The sequence below is a fragment of the Coloeus monedula genome (assembly GCF_965178545.1).
Source record: "Coloeus monedula genome assembly, chromosome: 10".
Classification (NCBI taxonomy): Eukaryota; Metazoa; Chordata; class Aves; order Passeriformes; family Corvidae; genus Coloeus; species Coloeus monedula.
In genome coordinates this window covers 13,090,437-13,117,326 of record NC_138790.1, presented here as the reverse complement: position 1 = coordinate 13,117,326, position 26,890 = coordinate 13,090,437, and positions in this window count along the sequence as shown.

Below are 26,890 nucleotides of genomic sequence, written 5' to 3'. Positions count from 1 at the left end.
ACCATTGCACTTGACATGGTATTTTGGTGTTATTAATATTTTTTTTTTAATCTGTGTATGTGTTAGAGGAAGGAGACATAACTTGTGTGTTAAGACTCAGGTTACTGTTCAACTTTGAGTTGAGGATTTATGTGATCTGTGTTTCCAAATCATTAGTGATGAGCTATTCCCCCTAAGTGCATTAAAGTAAAAAGCTCCATAGATAAGCTGGTAATTTAAGGGCTGTGTTTGGCAACAAGATTCTTCAGTTCTTTGCTGTTCTCTTCTAAGTCCATTGTGAGTATGGAAGAATAGTTACTTAATATAGCAATTAAGGGTTTTTTCTCCCCAAATTAAAAGTTACATTTTTGCAACAATTGTGGTAGTTGAATAATTTATGTCCATTTAAATAGAATACCATTTAGCATTGACATTTACTGAAAATCTTTTTGTGTTTAGTGTAAAAAGGTAAAAACAAAACTGGTGTAGAAGTCCAGGGAGGCCTGTGAGCATGAGATTACTATCGTGCCTGTGCAAACTGTCAGACTTCAAACTACTAGTAATTTACTTGTTTAAATTATAGCACAAGTTGGTAGATTCCAAACAAACAGAAGTTACTAGAGATGCAGCTAGAGCTGGTTGAACCATCTGAGCTGGTCACAAAAAAGCTCCTAGTAAGGCTATATTAAGGAGCCTTCGATTTAAGCAGTGTCCTGCTGATTTTCAGGCATTTAGAAAACCAAAAAGAAGAGAAAAGCTGTATGGTCACTCAAAGTGACTGGATGTTGTGCCTCTTCCATGCTACCCCTTGTAAAGCCAGGCAAAATTAACATCTCTGTGTCTATGTTGTGCCAGTGTTCTGCAAACCTCTCTCCTTCTCACTAATCATGGAGAAATGACCACCAGCCACTTCATGGGTTTGTTTCATATTGTGTATTTTCCACTCCTCACTTTTAGTTAGAAACACAAACAGAAAGAGAAATTCTAAACCTCTGGGATCTCTGAATAGACAAAATTTGAGTGCTGACTATGCCTATGTTTGCTGGGCCTGGCAATGTGATTGTTTTCATTTTATCATACCAATTTTTGCATTCAGCCGTAGGAAATTATTCTGATTTGCACCAGTAGAATTCCATTGCTACTTCCAAGTTGCAAGGAAGGCAAATGAGATCAGCGTTCATCCCCCTGGGTTTATTCTGATAAATATTTACTGAAGATTGAATTCTACCAAAATGCCACTAGGATTTTGCTCTAAATAAAAATTATGTCATTGGACTTGTGGCCTCTATTGCCATGATCTGTGATCTGTCAATCCCAGATGCTCATTCCCATGCAGTAGCTACAGTTCGCATGGTTGAGCTGTTTTAATCCAAAACCAGGATGTCTCCACCAGTGAGTGATTGGCCTAGAGGCATGAAGTGACAGGACAGTACTTCAAATTTAATTTACTTAAGTGATGTTGCTGGTCTTTCTAGAGTGGTCACCTCTGTGGGACATTGGTTTTGTAAGCTAAATGCACATTTCTCAGTGTATAATAATCACTATCCCCTTAAGCCCCATAGGGCGACATAAATCTACTTTAAAAAAATTCTGTAGTGACATGTCCATGCAAAGGATAGTTTAAATTCCTATAGTAAAAGCACCAACAACCCTCCAAGTTTCGCTTCTTGAAAAAAACACCAATATATCAAGTCTGCAGTAAAAATGTTGTACTTTTGTAGCTGTGCCTCATGAGCATTGAAAAAGTCGGGCAAATAAAAATATTCTCTGCTTCGAAATTTCTGTTTGACCCTCAAAGTGGTTAAAAAATAAAAGTGAAATGCAATCTTGTGGTCCAGATGTTGAGGTGAATAATAATACAGTACACAAACAACAGGTTTAAAGCATCAGACTGAAAATGTATTAACCTGATTTTGCAATTCTAAGCCCCAATCAAACAGTCCTGGAGAGCCAGCTATAGAAGATAAGGCCTCGTGCCATCGAAAAGAGACAGGTTTTTTCAACCTCTGCTCTTCAAGTCACCTGGGAGATTCAGCTCACTGCTCAGCAGGAATAAGGAGAAGGATAAAGGATTCCTCTCTTTCCTTGGCTTTAAAGTTTCCTCCTTCTGCAAAGATCATGATCAGCTATGGGATTCCAAACTTGAGTTCACCTTGGGATTTACTCCATGGATTTGTTGAGAAGCTAAAAGCATGATGAGGACACACTGCCCCATGTTCCTGTATACACCTTTGCCCTAAGGAAAAAAGGAGGAACACGCATGGTCAATGAGGTTGGTTGCTTCTTTCTGGTGAGTTCAAGGTCTAGTGAGAATGGAGTAGGAAAGATCCAGTTTTCATTGCAAGGAGGGTCTCCTTCTCTTCTTCTCTTCTTCCCTCCTTCCCTCCTTCTCTCCAGAGCTTTACAGGCTGCTTGGAATATATTTTCTTGCTTCTCTGGTGAAGCACTATTCCTGAGGGGAGGAAGAATGGCATTCTGACATACTGGCATTTGGGCATACCTTTCTCTTCTGTCAGATGTCCGTGTAGCCCAGTTGAACAAAATATGTGTGTGTAAATACATATTTGCTTCTAGTTGATAGCTATGTGAATTGTATGCCCTATGTCTTTTTTCAGGTATAAAAATTATGTATTTTCACAAGTTTGGGAGTATCTGTGTTTTCTGTTGCATTTGAGGTGCTATGTAAACATTATTCAGTAAAAATGCCTCTACCTTGGATTATGCTTGGCACCAATTTACATTGTAATATTACTGACACTGCCATTTAATTTGCCTACTTGCCTATGGTCTAAGTGTAGGTAATTTACAAACCTTTAACAATGTTCAGCTTTCCTAAATGGTAGGGAGAACTGCAATTACACTTAAATGCGCTGGTGCACTATGTGTCAGCAAAAAAAGGACCTACAAAAGACATAATTACAATGTAATTGCCCACAAGTTCATGAAGTAAACATACATTATTAGAAGGCACTCATCTATTCAATTTAAGTGACATTACAGATAACATATTGCATAAATAGGAAGCCATTTTGTGACTAGTTAGTATAATAATAGGAATTGAAATTAAAATGTGGTATATGTATTCCTAAGAGCACTTCAAGCTTAGCATCTGCTCTATAGTGCCTTGCATTATGCTCCATTTCCAGTTTTAAACATTTGAATATTCTCTAAGGAGGTACACCAATAAATAATGACATTATAAGGTATATCCTTATAAAAAAGTTTCAAATAAATGTTTAGGCTGCCTAAGGCCATTCTTATCCAAGAAAAACATCGGAAGAAGAAAATGGTTAGAGGCAAGAGGGAAAAATTTCCGGAGTTATTTTTGATGAGCAAAATTGTTCAAAACTATGCAAAATTTAAGCTCTTATTTCATTTTTGGTCATTTGATGAGAACTGGGTATGTATGAGGTCATGGTTCTCCCACATCATGCCAGGAAGAGGATCTAAGGTGTCTGAAAACTTTCATCTGTAATTGCACATTTTAAAGAATTTGGCCTTGTACCTTTTTAATGAATTGTAGTTGAATATGTATGTAGACTAGCTTTTGTCACTGGATTGATGGTCCCTCTGGATCACATCCCCTCTGGACTGTCCCCTTGTTTCTGACAATATCTAGCAGAACAGGCTTTGCAGGGATTTAGGGCAAATAACTGCTTTATTCTCACAAAACCTCTGGAACATCTGTTCCTCACATGATGACACCATATCTTCCTGAAAAATTTTGTTGGTTTTCCAGCTTGCTAACAAAGTAACGTTTTTATCGCAAGTTCCCAATCCTTGGAGAGGGGTCAGGCTCCATCTCAGCAAAGAAGTAGAGCCTGAATTGCGACTTTGGGGCCTGTATAGTTACCAAAAGCAAAGATCTCCCCTTAGATTATGTATGTGCTGTTAAGGACTTAATTAGTGAAAAAAACCCCATTTTGTTAAAAAAAAGTCTTTACTATTAAGCTCTTATGTTCTGTGCTCTCCCACTGAAAAACACAGTTCAGTTTGAAAGTCTGGCAAATACCTTAAAGCTGTTGGAGCCACATATTTAATGTTTTGCTTTTTTTGTATGACCTTACAGGCGGTCTGACACAGTGTGGATCCCAGAGGAGATTGTTTAATTTTAATTTGCTTGTAACAATCTTCTTTGCCAACTTTTACAAACAACAATGATATCATAGATTTTTACTTGGGATTCCACACTGTTGAACAAGCTCAGTTTTTTTTTCTTTTACCTCTTTCATTAGATAAATATAATAGTGGATTACAAACTTGTTAAGTATTTCCTTTTGGAAAACATTGTCTGATACTTGATATTGTACCAGGACTCAACCTAAATTGGTTTAATTCCTTGTACCTGCTGTGTAGTTAGATGAGATCAACTAGACAGACCTTTCCCATTGGTTAAAGGTCAAAAATAGCCTAAAGACATGTTGTTTACAGCACATCATATTGAGAAATATACTTTTCATAGACGGTATAACCATATTTTCATTAACAGCGATAAAAAAGCTTAAACAGCTCTGTGGATAGAACTACAGAGGATTATTATTAATTTTAATTTTTAAAATCAATTTTTAAGAAAATATAGAATAAAATTCACCAGAGAATATTCTCAATATTATTTTACCATAGTTACTACTTTTTTATGTAAAATGTTATTCTATTTTTCCAGTATTTGAGTACATTTGAGAAACTCAGTTCAGAGTAAGAGCCATATTCTGTTGACATTTATATAACTATAAATAACTTTAGTCATGTCTGCCCTCTGCAAAATTGTAAAGGAGTCCATGATGGATGAAGTTATAACTGATATTTCTGGGTTTTCTCATTTTAATTATTGTTAGATGACAAGATGGAAACTAGTCAGTTTATTTAAACTTTTCAAATTATTTCATCTTTGCAAAAAAGAATCAAATTATTAACAATTTTTTTAATGCTTTGCAAGATTTTTTTTTTTAATGTTCTGTGACCTTTTTTAACAGAGCTGAATGAAAAACAAATTAAGTCAATCTTTGCAAAGGGTATGAGCTATGAGTTTTTAAGAAGTCAAGTTAAATAAAAAAGAACAAAGTTAAGATATGTAAAGGCTGGGCTGGGATTTTGTTGGATGATAGTTTGAATTTGACACTCACATCTAATAGCTGAGATTCAGTGGTCACCAAAATGTTATATCATCATATTTTCAGGCACTGATATTGGTTTTTATATTTTTTTAGGAAAAGCTTTCAAAATTCTTTGCTAATTACTATAAACTTACCAAAAATGCACAGCAAACACTTTAGCATTTGAGTTTGTATTTAGTATACAGAGTTTCTTAGGAAAAGATTTATTTCTATGATATTTTCTACTAAAGAGAGACACTACAAGTTTTTCCTCTTTCATTTATACTGGACCTCAACGTCTCAGTATTTTACTTGAAAAGGGTTTATATGGAACTACCAAAAAACAATTGAGAGTTTTCTTGAAGTACTTAGGCTGGAAAATCACTTTTTTATTGAGCTGAAATGTTTAACATGTTTGTTGAAAATTTCAAAGCAAGCCAGGAATATTTTGTATTTCAGAATTCATGTTCATTGGTTCTTAGTTAAGAACCAATGACTAAGACTTCGTGGTTAAGGTGACCTTTCTTTCTTATGGGAGAACCAGAAGAAACTCAAGATTTGGATGTAACCATTATTTCTTTAAAATTGGGGATTTTACAAACCTTCATTTAAGGAGTGTGCTTATATTAACTAGAATTTATAGAAGCAATAGAAGTTGTTCCTATGCCATGATTTGAAGGGACCTGGATTTCGAAGCCTACATTCCTTCTATAGCTGGGGGAGACACAAATATCATCAGGAAAAAGATTCATCACAGTTAAATAATTACAGGGTTTCTTTACAGGGGAAAGGACTGTGAGATTGGACCATGTCAAACAGTACATTACTAATAGACCAATAGTTATTTGTGTAAGATATGAATAATATGAAGATCTTTTAATATTAGTTATATGGTAGATGGCAAGACAATGATGCGTTTGTCAGATTAAAAACAAAGCAACCCTATATATTCCAAATGCAATTTCTGAAGTAAAAATGGACATGAATTTTCCAAACATAGAGACATTGTTTTGTGGTGTTGACATCCTCCCAAGAGTCATATCTCTCCACACGTCACGTCTGAAAAGAGGGAATAATATTTTCGGGCTTATATGGCTTGACAGCGTCAGAAAACTATGTAAGAAGATCTGGTAACTCTGTAATTTACAACATTAGTTAATTAAAGCACTTATGAGGAGGGGAAAAAGACACAAAATTACAATGAAGAATGACTTTCAGCTATTTGTGGTGGCAATTTGCCTCTTAGGTGAAATTCCGAGAGTTTTCATAAAAGATATGTGCTCCAGCCTTGTAAAGCCTGATTTCATTATAGAGTGGTGCTCTCAAGTCCAGTGATGTCCAACCAGCTACTTGACAAAACACATCTAGATGCTGACTTTTGAGGTGCTTTGGCAAATCATGACTTGCTAATGTTTTGATGCATTTGTTGGTACTGAAAACTACAGTTGTCTCAAGATGTGAAATCAAAGTCAGTTGCAATGTCAGATAACATAACATTTCTGAATATTCTTGATGATACCGTAAATTCATGACTGTGCTTCATCATTCTTGCTTTACCTTTTCCAATAATTGTTTACCAAAAAATTTGGTACATGTTTTAAAAGAGCACTTAAATGAAATGAATGTATTGTAAAAATGCAGCAGGTGGAGAGTATATGGCTAACGTGGACAGCAGAGTCCATGTTTGTATTTTATATGACAAGAGCACTAACTTGGTAATTAAGTAAATATTGTAATAAGTATGGCTCTGACATCCACTTGAAGGTTATAACTCCCCAGGGAACAGATGCTTAATTTGCGGCCGTGATAATAACAACCTAATGAACCTCCCATCTTACTAGATAGCTTAATAAACTTCAAAGAAAACAAAACAAGAATCTATGAGTAAAAGTACATCCTTAGCTTTTCATTAAGCAAAATGAGCATGAGTCAAGGCCCAGCATGGCTTCCAAAGTTAAAGCTACCAGCTACAAAGCAAATGTATGCAGAGAAATGTACAACAAAAGACATGGCTTTTAAACCTCCAGTTGAGTTTCCATAAATGTTGCTTACAAAAGCTACCATTCTCTATGTTAACAAAAAGTTGTGGATATGTTCTTCACTAAATCCTCTTTTCTCATATAATCCACCTTGTGCACTTTATCTCAAGTGTGTTTTATCTCATCTAATCCTGGGCTCATTCATTCTCAGATAGAAGGAACAGGATTATTTCACACTTAAACTAGGCCCAATCTTTCTGTGGGTCTGTAAGAGGACACCTGGGTAATGGGAAATTATCTGTGGAACAAAAGATTAAGCAGGTGCTAGGGAAAAAATGTTCTTTCAAATACAGCAATTTTTAAGGAAAAGATAAAACATTTTTATTCAGAAAAAAAATGTTCATAGGAGGCATTTTTTAAAGGAATGAGATTACACCATTAGTACCAGTGTTACTTGGCACAAGTTTTATTAGGAAAACAAAATAGAAAATCTGTTTCAGTCACCCTAAAATGACATTTATTTCCCTGGAGTTAGTCTGGATTTTAATGGGTGTAAAGTGGGCAGCATACAGGATATATCAGAACATTAGTTTTAACCAGGTCCAAGAGGCCAGTCATATCCAGTCACAGCTTCTTCCTTGTTCTACCAGACCTTATTTTAGAACACTTACAGTTAGGAGAAGGAGGGAAGCTTCATGGTTCAGTAAACTGACTTCAGATTTTTTTCCTTTTCAGTAGTGGGCAAGACAATTCAAACATTAAAAAAAAACCCCTCTGGTCCCCCCACCCCAACATGGATTAGTACAAACCAAGTTCAGCCTCCTTTGCTTGACTTATCTGTATCTATAGCTATATCTATATATCAATCTCTGTTCACTCCCTTTAGCTTTTAGAAACCACAGGATCACCTCTAATACTGTCTTCAATCTGTTTCCAGTGTATATCAAACTCATGATGTGAAGGTGTGAAGGCAGAACAAAAATTTACTGGTTTAGAACAGTGGAGCAGTTCCTCAGAAGTCATAAACTGATACAGTAAATAATTATTTCCCATCTTTCTCTCCTTCCCTGTTATCATCAGCCTCCTCATGGACCATTGTACAACAGCAGAGATTTCATCCCTTAATTCCACAGTCCCAGTGGGACCATGGACTGATGACTTGACTTTCTCACTGGTGGTCCTTTGAGTTTTCTTCTCTCCAAAGAAGTACAACAGAAGCACAGTATGTAAATAGCTTCACAGGATTGAAACAAATATGTTATTAAGTTATTACACTAGAGACTGAAAACAGATATATATTGCAAAAAAAAAGGAAAAAAAAAAGAGTGGAAGTTATCTAAATCCTGAGGACTCAGGATACAGACTATTCTTCTGCTCAACTGGCTAATAGGGAATAAATGTCCAGTGGGTTTTCATATGGCTGCACGGTACAAATTTATTTCTTTTTTCTTTTGTAATATACAGTGCTACGTGGTGGTGTTGTTAATTATCCAAATCTACAATTAATAGTGTTTCCAGAAATAACTGAACATGGAGCAGCAATTCTCTGTCACATGCAGGAATTCCTCTAACCAAGGGCACATCTACATTGATTTGATTAGTTTTCCTTCTCAAAAGTGGGAGCAGTAATTCAGTACCTGCTGTTTAGGGTTATTTAATTCAGGATGTGCTTTCCAGGACACTTGTAGAAAAATATCATAACCATTTTTTGACTTGTCATCCAACAGCAGTTAACAGAAATGCAAGAAAAGTCAGGCCCATTGACTAGGTAAGATGAAATTTAAAACTACATTAATATGTACAATTTCATATTAATTTTAAAATTTATAAAAGTTAATAAAACCCATTAAATATCAGCAGCCTTTGAAGGTCTCATAGCTTTTAAAAATGTATTTTAAAGCAAATTTTTGCTTTTACCAATCTCACAGTACTGAGATATCAATATTATTATTGAGATATCAGCTTTACATTTATCAATATAAAGTATGTTTATTAACCTTATGTATCTGGGTATTTCCACTTTGTTATAAAATGTCACTTTGAACAGAGCTGTGCTTTCGACTAACTCTTAATTTGTATATACAAGATATGTGGCTGCAAAACTTTAGGCACAAAAATAAACAGTGTCCCTGTCCATGGTAGGGGGTTGGAACTTTAAGGACCCTCCCAGTGTAAACTGTTCCATGATTCTATGACGTGACATTCAAGGAAAAGAACTTTCTGGGCTCCTTTTGTAACGTTCCAAAAGTACTTATCCCTTATTGAAAAGGGACAATCATAAAATATTTCATGGAACAAATCACCCTTAAATACTCGAGACTCAATGTGGAAAAGAAGCCTGTTTCCTAAGGATTGTAATTTGTGCATCCGTTGCTTTTCTCTTTTATCTGAATAATGCAGTAAAAATAATGCAGGGGCTATTTCTCTTGGAAGAATACAATGCTTTTAAAGCCGATGAACCTTTACAGTCTGGCTGAAAAAAAAATCTTTTGATCTTTTGAAACAGTGTTTTGCAACAATCATGACAAAAAATACTAAACTGATATTGTCAGACTTAATTTTTGATTAGTTAAAATTATTTGCTCTTTTTTTCTCTCTAATACTCTTCCAAGTATGCAAGTTATTATATGGAACAAGTTATTACAGTGTCCATGTGAAGTTTGAGAACTAAAATTTCTTGTAAATTGATGCAGGAATAAATAAGACAGAGGTGGTCTTATCTGTATACATATATATATAAATCCATTTCTACTCATATATAATTATATTCTATAATCTATTTATCTCTATATTATGCTACTTGCTCTTCTGACCAGTAGATAGTGGTAATTATCTGTGCATAGGTACATGTACGAGAAAGGGAGAACAGATGTCCATGATTATGTAAGTTATGGTAATTAATAGTACATAAATGAAACAAGTTTGTTTTTGTTGATGTGTCACTTGCACACTGCTCCTCTTGAGCATTGGGTTACATCCTGTACACGATCGCCTTATTGTCTACTGTCATAAAAATTCCAGTTCTCTTTCTGAGCAGTCACAGAATGGGACTTGCCAGCTGTCATGGAAAATGTATTCAGTTTCATTTCCACTTAATTTATCTAATCTTAATTCTATTATTATTTTATTACAATTATTTAAGTGCTTGGGGCAACAATCTAAAGTAAAAACAAATAAACAGTGGGAGTTCCAGATAATTTGTAAGTGATCTGAAAGGTCTAATGGAAACAACATCATTATTGCAGTTTTATTTTTTGAAAGGTTAATATTATAGAAGCTTCATCATTGCTGCTATAGTTAACAGTCTGTCAACACTGACATGTTAAATTTCTGCTTCACAACATTAAAGGCTAAACTATAAAAACCCACCCTGGACAGAGAAAAAAGAAGTTGTGAAATAGTGTTTAGATATTCAAAAACCTTGTAACTGCAGGCCTCACATCACTTTCATTTTCAGCACTATCAACCTGAAACACAGAAGAGCATCCAAGCCCGTGATTAAGTCCATTTCTCTTCTGCTAAACACTTTCCTGCAGAGACACCTGCCAGCTTCCATGGCTGTAACGAAATCTGAACACACACTTAAAGATCCACGTTCCAAAGTGTCTTTCATCACTTTGAGGTGAACTTGTTCTTTGCCATCCTGGGCGCAGCTGATCATCTCCTCTCACCCTCTTCAGCAAAAACCGTGAGTAGCTGCATTCAAGTCATCTGTCTCCCAGTCAAAACATGAGTTTTTTGGGTTTGTGCTTAATCATAACCCTTTGCTTCTGTTTGATCGCTGAGCCCAGTCACAGTTGCTCTCACAGAGTCTGTGTAAACACTGGCTGGTTTAGGGCGCCTTGCAGAATTTTTTTTTTTTTTTTCCTTTCTAATGCAATGAGCCATTTATTTATTATGTCCAATCTCGTTTAAATATCTTTTTTTCTCTTTTTCCTTCTTTTTCCTTCTTTTTCCTTCTTTTTCCTTCAGCATTTAGATGGTACGGTACATGTCTTGCTGTGTCTGAGCAATAAAAGCACATAATAAAAAAATATAACGAAGGTGATAAATAAACTCACTCAAAAATAAGAAATTATTAATGAACAATTATTCTAGAAATTTATGTAAAGTATGAAACTAGTAAAGTCAAGTATTCTAGTGGTCCCATAATGACATGGTGGTTTCATTTAATCCACTGTGTAACAAGATATTTGATTTGACTAAGAAAATGCAGTAAAATATCCTGAGCCTGATCTAGCCACCACTGAATCTGATGCAAGGTTTTCTAGTAATAAAATGTAAGGGGAATCACAATGAATGGCTGAGTCTTAGGCAATGAGAATTCAAAAGGAAGGTTTTGAATGACATCTCAGCTTCTAACTTCTGGGAATTTCAGCAGCATTTAGCATTTCTTTAAAAGAAATTTGGATTTTACTGGAGATAAGCAGCTGCAGATAGCATTACTTATCTAAGATGATTCTTCCCTCCATCTGAAAGGAGACACAGGAAAGAAAGGCAAAATTCCAGAGTGATGACTCCATAAATGGTTTATTTAGAAACTGAAGCTTGACTTTGTTTTCTTGCAGAAACCAAATGTGTTAGTTTGATTTGGATACAGTATATTGACAAAGGGTGGGTTGTTTCTTCTTTTCATCTAACCCTGGTTGTGGAGATAGAGAAAAAATAATCTGTCCTGAGAGTAAACAATGATCCAAACCCTTTGTTTGCTTGAAATGGCTGACCTTGCTAGGAAGATGTATCCACACAGATGATGGTGCCTCCAGAAGGAGTTATGGAATCCTGGCAAGTGAATCAACGCCTGTGTGAGCAGTGCCAAGGCTCCGTTCACCTCTGATCCAGAAGATGCACAGCTCTGGTGTGGCCAGGGAAATCTGCTCTACACAGCCTGGCCCACATCGCCTCCTATTGAACTGCTTGTGAGGGGAACTGATATTCCCTCTCCAAGGGGAGCAGGGAAAGGCACAATGAGCCAAAATTCGTGCCCCCTGTAATGGCACAGCCTCAGTGGGAGCTTGCTGATGGTCACCCTGCCTGCGGGCTGGAGCTCGTGTCCAACCCTCTTCTGATGACAGACACTACGTCTCCTCCTCTGGTTGGTGTGAGAAAGCTGTGAGGCTGTGACACAGAAATCACCTTCTAGCTAGCTATTAAGAAAGTTTAGCAAATTGACTACTGCTAAAATAAGAGATATGAAAGTTCCATCTTGCAGTTCAGTCACACGGGGCAAATCTCACAGGCCTGACGCAGTTGGAACACCCATGGAGCACGCTCAGCAGGAGCTGACCTGCAGGATAATAGGGATGCATACTGAATGAATTGGAAGTAACACCTGGCCTTTGTCTGGAAAATTACCATTTTTTTAGGCCAGTCTTCAAAGCTGAACATTTCTTTAGGACTCTGGAGCCATTGAGGAAGCAGACAAAAGGAAGAGAGTCATGGAGAGACATGTAAAAGCTGCAGGCCCAGCAGAAAGGGCGAGAGGGTATGTGAGAAGGCTGAGGGAACAGAAGTTAAAACCTCAGCATAAAATTCCAGTTCTTCCCATGCGGATCAGTTTTTCCAAGGGTGAAAGGAAAATGAATTTTCCAATGCATTTAAGTGATTTCATTACACAATTATGTGCTTGCCTAAAATTTAGCCACATACTGCTACCCATCCTTGCAAGTAATCAGTTTTTGGTCTGTGTTTTACAACATGTACTTAGTTTAAACATAAAATACATTCATGTATGTGCGTGTAAAGAGACACATTCACCAAACTCTGTGCCCTGTCTCTCATTCCAGAGAGAGTGAATGCATCTTTTCTGAGCAAACATGCATACTATAGAGGAATAATGCTTTACCTTTAGAAACGTCCAACATCCATTTACTACATATATCTAATTAAGGAAAAATGCCAGTCTTCACTAGCATCCAAGCTTCCAAACAGATGCTCAACTCACTACACTCCAGTGCAAAAGAAACCATTGCACAACCCAGCTGAAGGGGTATATGCAGAACACTGGGTAGTTACATTCTCACAGATATCTCGCTCTAGTCTGAGACTGATCCAGCATAATATGAGTAGGTTGAAGCTGGTAGAACTACTCAAATGCTTAAAATTTCACACTTTCTCAAATGTTTACTTTTCTGGATCAGACTCTTGTGAATAATTGGGCCTGAAGCTTCTTGGACTATTTTTTTGGGGAGGGGTGTGATCAGGTCATAAAAATGAGAATGCCGTCTTTGTAGGGACTTAGCAGTCACAAACTGCAAGCTGATCATCAGCCTAATTGCATGTCATCCTCCCCTAAATCAGATTAGTCACAAATGCTTATCAGCTGAGCCCTAAAATCCTGATGTAGTTTGAAAACATAAAAGTTTTTATGAAGGCTATCTTGGAGACCCAATAAAAAAAACCCAAACATGGCAGCTTTGAATATATCTGGTGACAGTGCCTAACAGCCAAGAGAAATCAGGGAGAATTGCTATGTAAAGTTACAATCTTTTCAAAAACAAACCAGTTAGATGACCTCCAGCTCTGGAATCTGCTGTCATTTCCAGTAGCCACCCTCAATATTTTTGCCTTGTTTTGTCTTTGCTGGCTCACAGCTTTGTGACAGCTATTAGTATCTTGAGTAAATCATGCAGCTTTGATTTGCATAGACAGAGAAAATTCTTTCTCATCTGCTGGTGGTATCAGATCTACCCAGCCTGAGCAGTTCTGGTGTGAGCTGTAGAGGTTACATCAGCCTCCACATTGGACCATTAGTCTCAGAAAGCCTCTAACAGCATTTCATGGATGACAGGACACTACTGTCCCAGGAGAGCAAGCCTGTGCATAGGTATTTACTCAACTGTGTACCATATTCTTTAGTTTGGTGCAAAGCAAGGAGCCAAAGCCATGGTTTTTTAGCATCCCAGTGACATTCTGTTAAATTTGGCAGCTCTTTCAGATTTTTTAAAGCAGTATTTTAATCACAACAGCATGTTACACCTTTGTAGAGATACCTCTTGAGAAACAAAGTATATAGTATGGACCTAATAACAGCTTCAGGTGTACAATACAGCATGGTTAAGCAAAGAATTTCTGGTTTACATTTCTGTTCATCTGTCTCTTCTACTACCAGAATTGATTTTCCCCCTACTGTCTTCAGGTCGAAAATTAAAGGAGTGGATCCCTATTTCTTTTCTGAGCACCTGTTTCCTATTTTGAAATGTACAGTAAGTGATAGCATATTTTTTTTTTCTTTACTCCTACAGCACAAATAAGGTTGCTTATATCTGCCTCAAGTGCCAGAACTTAACATACTTATGCTCTAGTTATCCAGCTGACTTTCTGTATTTATTAGATTTTTAGTACAGTATGTGGCATTATAATCAATGCACTATTGACAAAAGCACTTGGATCACACACTATTTATTTAATTTACTACACCAACTCTCATTTAGTAAATTTAATTCATACACTGTGTTTTCCTGGCACATTCCGATACATTATTCAGAAAGGGCACATGGATTGCTTAGCAAACCACTCTAAGTTATGTCAGGGGCCTTGCTTTAGGCTGTTATCATTAACCTATTCTTTACCTTGCTTGCTACACATGGTGGGCAGTAACTTGTGAAGTTTGGCCATAGTTCTGCAGCATATTCAATGTCTACTGAAGTCATAACACAAGAAGCATTTTATTGTAAACTGAAGGCATCATAAATTCTAAATCTACAACATTTTTAGAACCAATTATATCAAAGCAATCTGATTGTCACTCTTTTGCACATAGGATTCTCCCATCAGTAAGTAGTCTTATATTACAGGCACAAAACACTGATAAGCATTTTAGCTCCACCAGACTAGCTGCAGCTGTGTCACATTTGTATTTCCTTATTTTATGTGTGCCAGTTATCTAGATTAAAGTTGGAATAGCATAGCACTCCACTAGATGACAGGCTTGGTTTAGAGCCAGGCCACTTAGTGATGCTTATCAAACAATTTTCAGCTACACACAGTAGCAAAATTCAAAAACCTGAGAAGACCCTAAATTATCAGGCATGATATGAGAGATCATTTCTTTTTTCGATGGAAGATTAAAATATTCCCCTCACAAATACATGGAGTCTCCCTAGTCAGGGGCATCAGTGAAATAATCTGATTTCATTTTTTCTACCCCATTTTGAATGAATGTGTGACCCCTGTGGTTTTGAACAATCTTACCCAGTCATTTGGGACTGGAGATGGAAAACGTGTCAGATCAGTGTCCCATGAACTTCAGAAAGTCCTGCTTTCAATAGCTCAATTTTCTGTTCTTTGTTCTTATGCTCATTTAGTCCTTGTTTGCTTGGTTGTGGTTTCTAAGCTATTAATGACCAATTCAACTCCATGGGCTACCCTCAGGCAATGGTGCATTAACCTGCAGGCCTATTAGATACAAGTTCACCTTGAGCCTCCCTTTCATTAGGGTGGGACAACCTGTGCTTTAGACCATTACAGGTATTTGCAGGAAGACTATGACTGCTGATTCTGATATATCCCAAGAGAGCATGCCTTCCGAGAGGCAGAGGGCAAGTTTTTCCTGGATGCTGATGACTGTTTGGACTAATACCATGACTGGTCTTCTGGGTAGGCTGTTATAGGAAGGAACACCTGGTTTGACTATCCAGTGAGAACATTACCCGCTCCAAGGATCTTCTTTAAAGCTAAATTACTTTTTGCATTAGGTCTTGTGAGCATCCTGATTCTGCTTCTCTGCACTCTGCTGAGAGAGTAGTTAAAAATGGATAGATAGGAGGATAAATGCCATTTATAAACACGGAAGCCCAGTGCTCTGACATGCAGATGGTGGAGGGAGGGGTAGAGGCACATCAGGATTAGACTCACTTAGCATTCACTTTCTCAACGCTATGATGAGAATAAACTCTGATGAAGTCTACATTAAAAAATATATCCAGTGGCTAGAGAATTGTGAAAGATGCCTGGCAGTCCTGCATGACACTGAGCTGTCACAGCTTTGATTGACTTCATGGAATATAGTTGATGGAACAGATGATGGAATGCAATCATATTGTTGAATGTAGTATTCTGGAAAGATGCTTCAATGTTAAAATTATATGTGTAGCATAAAATCTGGGAAAGAATAGAATAGGATAGGATATAGTTGAGTAATAGAAAACAGAGTAAATTTTCCTTTCAGAGGTTGGAGTTTTGACTGCAGCTCTGAAATGAATTGAATTTTCTTTTTCTTTTTTTTTTTCTTAGTGATTAATTATTGTGGAATATTCTTTAAGAGCTGTGACATCTGTTAAATGTAATTACTTTCTCTTCCACGTGTAAATCAAGGTCTTTCTTTAAAAAAAAAAAAAAGAGAGGTAGTTTATACTTGAATTAAGTACATTTATCAGCAATTTGCAAGTTAAGGTGTATGTAAAGCCTGTGGCTATACTAAAGGCTCAGTTGTGCCTCCTAGGCACAGTGTTAATTAAAGGGTGATGTGGATTCATACCACTCTGAGGAGAACTCTGGAAGGGATTATACCTTGGAGAGGCACAACGCCTCCAGTGCAGCACAGCATGTAAGTGAAATGCACATGCTGTGCACCACCCGCATTGCTGTTGCTCAGCACCTCTCTGGGCCCATTTCCTTCCCAAACCCCCTCATCCACTTTTCTGGGGTTCACACCCAGGGGGCACTGGGAAGAGACAGTCCTGGCACTGGTGTCCAATTCCTGCACGCCCAGGGAGAGGTGGTGCTGACATCCTTTACGTTGCTGGTAACTATTCAGGCTGGATACAACCTGGCCAAGGATAAACAGAAATTGCCAAGTGTCATTCCCAAGACATAATTTCTCTTTTTACTCAGTGTCAGGTCTTTTAAAAGTCTGACAGTGTGAATGATGTTTGATAGCTTCTCACATTTTATCTAAGCCAATCCTATATAGCTAATTTTGAATAATTCTATATCCAGTGTCTGATTTTGTTCTCCCTCATATTTTTCATCAGGGATCATTTTTCCCTGGGGCAGCTCTCTTGACACCAGTGTAGTTTTAGATATGATTTACTCCTGTACAAATAAGATCAGCATCAAACCTAACCTTTGGTTTAGAATATTGACAGTATACAAAAGATTTATTCCAATCTCTATGTAAATAATATCTGTGATCAATTTAATACACATTTAAGGGGTTTTCAAGGCTTTATTACTCACTGGATTAAATGTACATTTTGGTAATATATTATTGCTATTGTACATCCAATAGATCTAATTCAGCCCAGGGTGATTTTTTTATAACCAAGTAATAGACCACTGAAAATAGGATTTATTATAGAAATGCCAAGACATTCTTATTTATAGTACAATAGTACAAATTGCCCCTGTAATAAATACTCTTCAGTTATCAAATCATCAGTCTTTCATGGTAACATTGATAAATGATCCCATAGGCAGTATGATATTATTAATGTCATGTATTAACTTTCAATTTTAAATTGGTTCTTGGATCTGGAACAACTGTACATTATATGATGTAGTTTAAGTAGGGCTTGTGACCTAAATCTGCATAGCATTACAGCAAAGTGTGAGTACACATAGTGCTTTAGACTATCTTAATCAGCAACCTGAAAACAGTGTCACTCTCAGTCCACAATTCAACACAGATTTGTAGATTTCATCCACTTAGAGGAAACTGTTTCCAAAGAATGTCTAAAAGGAAAATTTTTAAATCATGCAGAAAATTTTGGTAAGTCATTGTCATTGTTGGTCCCAAGAGAAAGCAGGTCAATTATTAAGAGCTGGCAAAAATAAAGAATATAATGAATTTTCTTTAAAATTCAGCTTTTGAGAGTTCTTTTCTTACCAGCGTTTGTTTCATAAGCTGTTCACTATTACTGTAGAAGAAACAACATTTAGTTATGTATATTTGATCTGGAAAAAGTGCAAAACCAGGGTCCTTTGTAGAGATTTTACATTTGTATAAAGTAAAACAAAATAAGCAGGCAGGATTAAGAAAATGTTATAAAAGTAAGCTTTGCAAGAAGTATTTATTTGAACAATGAGATTGGCAAGTCTAACAATGTAAGAAATATATGCTTAGCAACTTTCCATAGCTTAGCTTTGTAGTACTCAGCAGATACATTTTTTATCCTCAGTTCAGTCCCATATTTCAGTACTAGAAATCCAAATATCTTAAATCCTTAACAGTCTCAGAATGAGGTACTATTTAATTATATAAATTTTATGCTTCAACGTCACCAGTAATTCAGAATTTTAACTGCTCTTTTAATGCATCAAAGCTTGATTGGAAATAAGTGACAATTTTTTATTTGTTTTTCTGGTAAGCTGGATAATATTTATTTTGTTTAAGAGAAATTTAGCACATTTTTTTCAGCAGCCAGTTAAGTGTGCTCATTGTTGGTGCCAATGCACTGTAGAGATTTTAAAGGAAGCTAAATAGTTTAGACAGTCAATTGAAAAAAAAAAAAGTGTAGTAATCCCAAAGGGATGTTGGGAAGATTTTTTTTCTATGTCTTTCTTGTGTTATGCATTTTTCTGTCTTGGAGAAAATCTTGGTTTCTCAACTTGCCTCACTCTCATTCCAGCACCCAGCCTCACTAGTCAAGGAGAGCAGCTAACTGTCTGATCAAAGTTAGGACAGCTGGCTATCACCCTCAGACCACATTACAGCGTGGAAAAATTCATCCTGGATCTCAGTCAACAGTCTCTTCCCTGTCTGTCTGTTCTCTCCCAGCCAGTTAACATAGTCTCTTTTCTTTGGAAATTCCTGCACTTGAAGACACAGCTTTATCCCAGGTGGAGATTCCAGTGTTTTTACATGCTGCACCCGAAAAACATTTACAAATATTTCTGCAGTCCCTTCTACTCACGTTTGGCCAGCAGAGTGTATCTGTAATTTTATTAATTTACACAGACATGACTTTAGACTGGGGATTGAGTACTTATTAATAGGCAGTAAAAGTATGTGTTTACATCTGTCTGTCTTTATCAGGAGAAAGCATCTCTATTTATCCCAGCACTATGCCAAACATTCATAGTCATCTGAAGTGCAACATCCTTCACTCATCCTGTAAGAATGTTCTCTCTTCAGCTCATCTAAACAAACTCTTCAACTACAGAATGCAGCAACTTAAAGTCCAGTTCAGCATCCCTTGTCTTGTCAAAGCTTTTACCCAAATGAGATCTGAGGTGACTCATGGACCAGCAGTTCCTATGAAAATTAATAATGTAGAATTACCCAGGGCATCAATAAAAGCCTGAAACAGCCCCTAAGCCTCATTCTCTGCTGTCTGCATAACAGAATTCATCACCAAGGCTTCATTTTGAGGTCAAACTTTTTGATCTAGGTACAAAAAGATTCATCACTGATTTATACCTGCAGTTACTTTTGGAAATGCAATTATACCCACTATCCCAAAACCAGAGGCCAAGTTAAAACACATTCTAAGAATCAGATGCTAAATTGATGGTGGTGATGTAAAGGCCTCGAACAGCTGCCCATGCTCAGTTCACACTTGATCCCAAGCCCATTGAAGGCACTGTGAATCTTTCCTTTGACGTCAATGGGCTTCAGATCAGGTCCTGAGCAATTTTTTAAAAACCTCAGATAAATCAAAACCATTTCCTTTGGAATGAGACTGTTCACACCCCTTGGTGAAGACTATTTCCTTTCCAAACACAGCTTTCGTCCCCAAGTCACATCAGCTAAATTTCTATTTTTACCAAAAGCTTCATTTTTTAAGGAAGCAGGAAGTATGTTTTTACTTATATTTTCTAAGCTGTTTTTGTTCAAACTTTCAAAAATATCCCCAGCTGGGCAGGCCACACCTACAACGAAAAATGCAGAACATTTTAGAAAGTTATGGCTATTTAAAACCCTCTTTTTTAAAACGGAAACTCCTTTCAGATTTTATGCGCTGAGGGACTGTCCCTACACAGTGCAGCCAGTACACTCCAGTAGATCATTTTGTCTCAAATGGCAAATGCTATAACCTGTATGACAGAACTGATACAACACTAACTGTTATACAGAACATTGTGCTAAATACTGTATAAATTGCTTTATAAATGTTTCCAAAATTCAAAATAAATTATAAGGTAGAGTAGACCAGGGAGAGTAATCTACCTGTCAGGAGCCAGTTCTGTCTAACCATTTCCAGAAAGTGATGGGAACATTCTTGAATAATTTTGTCCATGAAAAACAATCCTTGTGATGACTAAGAGAAGAGTGAGGTGCTCCCCCTTTGTTGAAGACTGTGAGAGTGGTGAGCATGTGTTCAGTGCTTGGAAAGAACAAGGGTGCAAAGACATGTTCAGACACCATGTGGATGTACAGAAAACACCAAGCAGAGCCTATTCTATAGCCTGAATCTATTCCCTTGTGTAAGCAGGTCTCCCATAAAGTTTTGCATGGGGAAATACCACTTTCATACCACTGACCAGTGGGCTGTGAATATTACCTGGGAGACTTTCTGCCCCTTTAGTGAATGCCAAAATTTCTATATTGTTTCATAAACACAGCAACTGCCATATTTAACTGTTAAAATTCATGTGTGCCAATATATCATCGTTTCAAGGGAAAATGGTACAAAGGATCTTTGCTCCTTGGACTGTGATAACTGTTTATGGTGATGGAGAGACTGTCTTAATTAGATTAGCTGAGTTATCATGGGAAGAAAGATTAGACGAGCTGTGTTTCCTTTTTCTGCCCAAGCATAGGCATGACAACCCCACCTCAATAATGGCCATCTCCCATTTAATGTGTGATTGCAACTTTACCCTGGGAAACAGCACTCTCTAGATAAGTTGCTTCCTAAAGAATCTCCTAGGGGCACTTTGTGCCAAGTCCACTGCTGTGTTCCTGTTGTATTGGGCCTCTATCCCTTGTGAGAACATCTGTGTAAAACACATGGATAAGGTGATCTTCATCTGCACTTTCCCTCCATTGTTTTCTGAGTATTCTGAAAAGATGTACCTCTCAGGGGCCCCAGACCTGTGATTTTGATGCAGGAGCAAAAGCACATGTTTTGCAGAGGAACAATGTATATCTTGCAGGATAACCTATGATGCACAGTAGTCCTGAGTAGAAGCTAAGTGAGACAAAACCAGATGATTCCCCAAAGAACAGTTCAGGCTATATGGTTCAGACAATCTTGGGATGAGATAAAAGAGAACTCAATACAGAAAAACCATCTAAGAAACCTCTTTCAGACTGAAAACAGCAGCTAAGAAGCCTTACTGAAAACCATTGTCAACTACTGCTTCTGGACTTCACCACTTTCTTCTCCTATGGTAATGAAAGACTTAGTCTGAGCAAAATTTATTGTCCAAAAAGCACTTGTTCTAACACTGTGAAGGAGTCCAGCAGAAGGGACAGAGATGACTAGTTTGCTATAATATGTGAAATTGCCCCCAAAATACGTACTGTGCCTAAGATCAAAACCAAGCAGACCGGGAGTATAAAATAAGCTTTGAAGGCAGTGCAGGGGGTCACAAGTGTTTTTTGGTGTGAGGATCTTAGTGGCCTCAGCTGATGTCAATTTAAAGAGACAAATGATTATACCAGAGGCAGAAAAAATAACGTGGTACTATTCCCCGAGGTATTGATATCTCATCAGACACATTTTTTTGAGTTAAGCAACAAGACAAAAAGGAGTTGGGGGGGGGGAAGCCAAAAAACAACCACAAACCCCCAAACCAAAAACACCACAGTTCCTTTGAGTATGAATTTAACCAACTAGTTGCCTGGCTTTATTATGTTTTTTAATCCCATGAAAAAAAACTGACTTGCTTATCTGGCTAATTGGGACTCTTCTTGTATCATGACAGTTGAGGAAGCCTAAAGAAAAGGGCTATAAATACATACAGAAAGAGAAGGAATGAATACACAGTCATCCTGTGGGTTGAAGAATTGCCCTAGCAGATACAAGACTCCCAGTTGTAACTCATTTCTTTAACAGCACTGGTGAACATCAAAGAGTACAGCATGGAGCATGCTGAGTTCCAATTACACACCTCAAAAGTAAATGTTACTTCAATGGACAGTCTTTGGAAATTCAAAATGAAATAAAGGCCAAGATACCCAAATGCTCTCTAAAAAATGTACACCCTTACTGATAACAATTGTTTCCTCAAAATACATAGTTATTAGTATACAACACTACCTCATTTTGTGAAAAATTGTTTCAGGAATGTGTTAAGAGCACATATGGATATTAAACTCTGCAAGATATCAGGAAAAGAAGTGTCAAATAATTAATTTCAGTGAATTTCTATTGTTTTTTAACAAGCCATTTTTAGACACAGGAAATCTTTTCTGAGCACAGCTCGTGTTTAAAGGAGAAATAGAGTTAGTACAAATAATTGGTGTGTCTTGAAGCTAGGGAAGCATGACTTGTTTCATTAAAAAAAAAAGTCTTTAAAAGCTGTCTAAACCCTCTGTAGCTAAATACAAGTTCAAAGAGTTAAGTCTTTCACATTATTTAGCAAAAAATCATTGCAACAACTGTCTTTGATTGTTGGGTTGATTTTTTCTCTCTTCCCACAGTAACGAACAGATTTTTCTCTAACACCTTAATCCAGTGCAAGGAAAAAAACCTAGTGATGTGGCCATAATATTAACTCAAATAAGTAATGGATAACGAAATTAATGTAATAAGTGGCCTTTAATTTCAGTTGTACAACCACCCTAACCTTCATGACAGTGCTCACATGCGTGTTCCTGTCACATACGCTTGCCTTCCTGCAAGTATATCCAGTATCCAACAAACTGGCTATAGCATGTAATGAAAGTATTGAAGTAACTTCTACAGTCAGCAGTACATGCAATGTTACTTAAATGGAATTATTTTCACAGAAAAATTGCTATGCTATGGTAGATATGCCAATACTACCTTGGGTAATATATATAGATTATGTAAAAGAAGTATACGTGTGTGTGTGTGCGCCTTATTAAGCCCTTGCATCAAGCTACCAACAAGAGTTTCTTTACCCCATAGGGTGTTGGTGTTTAGCTTGCATTTTACCTGGTCCTACCTCTAAGTTTGTAAGTAGTTCTGGTTTTGTTCTCAGAAAAGGATAAGATCTTCCTAAGGAAATTAACATAAACCAGGATTAAGAAGTGTGTTAAGCCTCTTCTATTATTATTTGGATCCTAGACTGGATGCATTGCAAATAAGATGTAGATGTGTCAATACTGAAATGCATAGCAGATAATTCATGCTGAATATCTACCCTGATAGTCTAATTTTGCACAACCAAATTGAAAGAAGGTCTCCTTTTGTCATGCAGTAAAAATAATCACTATGTTTTCACTTCAAATATTTCAGAATTATGATTTTTTAAAATGTTCTCTTCATTGCTCTAAAACTCCCTTCCTCTCACTGTTTTTCTATTGTATTTTTTCTTGATTTTGTTTTCCATAGCATTTCTTAATTCATTTATCACTTTCAACCCATGACTATAATATGTTTCCTTATTGTAATGGGTTTTCATTTAGCACATGGGTTTTCATCTTTTTTATTAGGTCAGCCCACAATAAATCTGTAATTTACTTTTTAAAAGAATAGAGGATTGTACAAATGAAGCAAGTGAATTTACATTAGAGTTCATATTAAAAACAAGAATTAAGCTTGACTACAAGTGCCATGATCTAAAATCCTTCAACCACACACTAAGACTTTTTTAAAATAAGCACCTATGAGTAATGCCCTGTAATGAGTACATGTGTATTATGTTAACACTCCTTTTCATTGTGAAAGACAGCAGAAAGTCATCTGGCTTGCCTATGTTGGCAGTTGCCAAGCTGCCAGACCTGAGCTTGGGTGCTGATTGTAGCTGGTGCCAAAAGACTCAAGAGGAGGAGCCAACAGCTGAGATTGCAGGGCAAGTGCTCAAGAGAACCTGTGAGCCCCATTAAAGCAAACATTTAGATGCAAAAGGAACAATTTGGATATAAAAATTATTTGGATACGTCTGCTTGATCAAGCAGCCATTATGCCTGCTGAGGGCTCTTATACATCTCAGTCTCAGGTGGGGTTGATCAAATGTGGGCAGAAGGAGGTTTGGATACAGGATCAGTCAAACCTATGAACCTTTACATTAAGACAGATAGCAGCCACAGCAGTACTGAAGCTAAAACAGAGAAATCACACAGCAGGGAGGCAATGCACAGTAGATTGTGGGGAGCTCTGAAGTATGTGTTCTTCTCTTCACCCCTTTTTTTTTTTTTTTTTTTGCATGGTTTTGATCATTTTTAAAATAGTTGAGAACTGCCAGTTAATGCTGAATCTAGACAAATGGCAGCAGTTCCTTACATGTCTTAGAACCTGTGGGATGATAAGGGTTGCTCTAGGTACAGAAATTTGTGGAAGTAGTTTTGCTGCCATAAGGACTAATTTTTTACTTTTTTTTCCCCAGGAAATCTTGGATTGTGGACCACTTTTCATTAGTTGTTCCTTGTGGCTCAATATCACCTTCAGCAAGATCCAAACCACAAGTGTGAGTCAATAATTATCTTTCCTTTTTTTCTTTAGAATTAAGCCTTTTTATCTTATTTTTAAACTGTTTTATTACTTGTTTCATCAAGTGCACAAAAAGCAAAATATCTTCTTCACTGATACCAGAACATGTGTGCATTTTTATTTTTTGTTGCTATTTCATTTTTCCTATAACACAGAATTACCTGCTTTATAAGGCCGTAATGTCTCTTGCTGTTTTACTTTAAATCACCAGTTTCAGGACAGTCAGAATTTCAGGAAAATTTGTTTTCAAAGTTTCTCCAAAGAAAGGATTTTTCAGCTCAAACTTAATAGGGTAGCCTTGTGCCTAGACGATATCAGCATTTTTTGCTATTAGCGGTTATAAGAAATTTTCTCTTCGTGCAGTGGTACTAGGCTAGCACAGACTACTTTTAGATTTCAGATTACTTTCATTCAGATACTGGTTGGCAGTATGTGGAACTTTTCACAAACTACAGTGCACTCAGCCTGTTAAAAATGCTGATTTAATCCAGATTTATGGATCACTGCTGTTAAAAACAATTTTCAAAGTATGCCTTTAAAGCCCTCTTATTTCTTAAACCTGTTTTACCTTTCCTTGCACTAAGAATACCAAGACAAACTGATATATTCCCCTTTAGTTAGATTTGATTCAGGGAATATACACAGTATTTCTGCATTTTAATCCTATAACAATTCCCCCAAATTATCTGCATGCATGGAGAGCTTTACTTTAGTTCCTGTCAGCCTAAACAAAGAATCCACATCAGTACTTCCATATTTCTGCCCAGGATTTCCCAGACAAAAATATGTGTTCACATACCCTTAAAATATTTGAGGTATGCACAATAAATCCACTACTTTCATAACATGTCAGACATACTTGTGAATGTGCAGAAGAACTGGACACCACATGCTAAGTAGCCATTATGCCTCCTGGAAAATAGAGATATACTGTGCATGTCAGAACCTCCTGGCAGCGCAACCCAGCACTTTCTGGAGTCATCAGACTTAAGGCAGCAACACTGTGGCAGAGGTCAGTGAAGCTGCTCTTCCCAGCACTCTTACACTGCCGTATGCTTAGGACAGAGAACATCTCCTCCACCACCGCACACTGCATTGCAGGGCTGAAGAGCGGCAGCAGGAAAACCCCTGGGCAGCTGGAAGCCCCCTGTCAATGCAAGATCACAAGTGTGCAGCCTTCCAGCAGTTCCCATAGGAATGATGGAGCTGTGCTGGTCAGAGCAAGGTTAGGATGTGATTCTGCCACTTTTTCTCTCAAGAGAAGACGCTGGTCTTTGGAAATGGCTGTTGCTGTAGATCAACAAACAGAACCAACAAAAAGAACACATTTTAGCATAAGGATAATAGCAGGCACATCTAGAAACCCAAGAACAATTTAAGCCAGTGGAAACAAGAAAAGCCAAAATGTCTACATCTAAACACAAGCAATATGCAGGAAGATAATATTTACAACAGAGGTTCAGTTTCTTGTGCATTTTCTGCAATTCCAGATTTCAGGAGACAAGCTCTACTTTGGCAATTTTATTGTATGTGTTTAATTCAAGGTATTAAGAAAGCATGTATGCACTTTAAAAAGTTTACATTCATGTTCTGGAGAAAAAAAAAATTAAAAGAGAAAGAGAAGAGGAAAGAAAGAGAAAAACATAGATAAGATGAAGGTGCTAGAATTGACTCTGTTTATTAATCTCTACATGTGAATGTTGCTGGTGCACTTCTTCAAGCTGAACGCACTGACATGTACAGACAATCAGGCACATTGAGCCCAGCAGCAGGGGACAGGGGAAGCAGCTGAGCCAGGGAGGAGACAAATTCGGGGCAGATCTCAGGATGGCAGGGGAGAGTACATCAGGAACAGTGATTTTACATCCTAGGAAGGCTATTTTGTTCTTTCAGGAGATTTCTATGATACAGTCCAAAAATGGGATGTGAGGCATACAAGGTTTAATTGCTGTATTTCAGTCCTCAAAAAAAAGACATGTGCAATGAAAATTTAAAAAAAAAAAAACTATGTCCCTTGGTCTCATTGGAGCTATGGTAAAAGTGTATGAAGAATGTAACATATCTTCCTTGTATTAATATACAGTATAAAGAAATAGGTCTAGAGCTCAAGACACAAATGGAGCTTTAGATTAGCTGTCAACAATGTCATATCCATGTTAATAATGCCCTATTCATGCCTGGGGCTGACAGTCTTTCTTATTTTTATTCACAAATTCCATTTAATAACAGCAATAAGTCACTCTAGACAGTGTATTTCTAAGGGATTTCTGCACTTCTCAGGTGGTTAAAGTCACTTGACCTTCGGCCTCATGCCTTAAAAACTCCCTAAGAG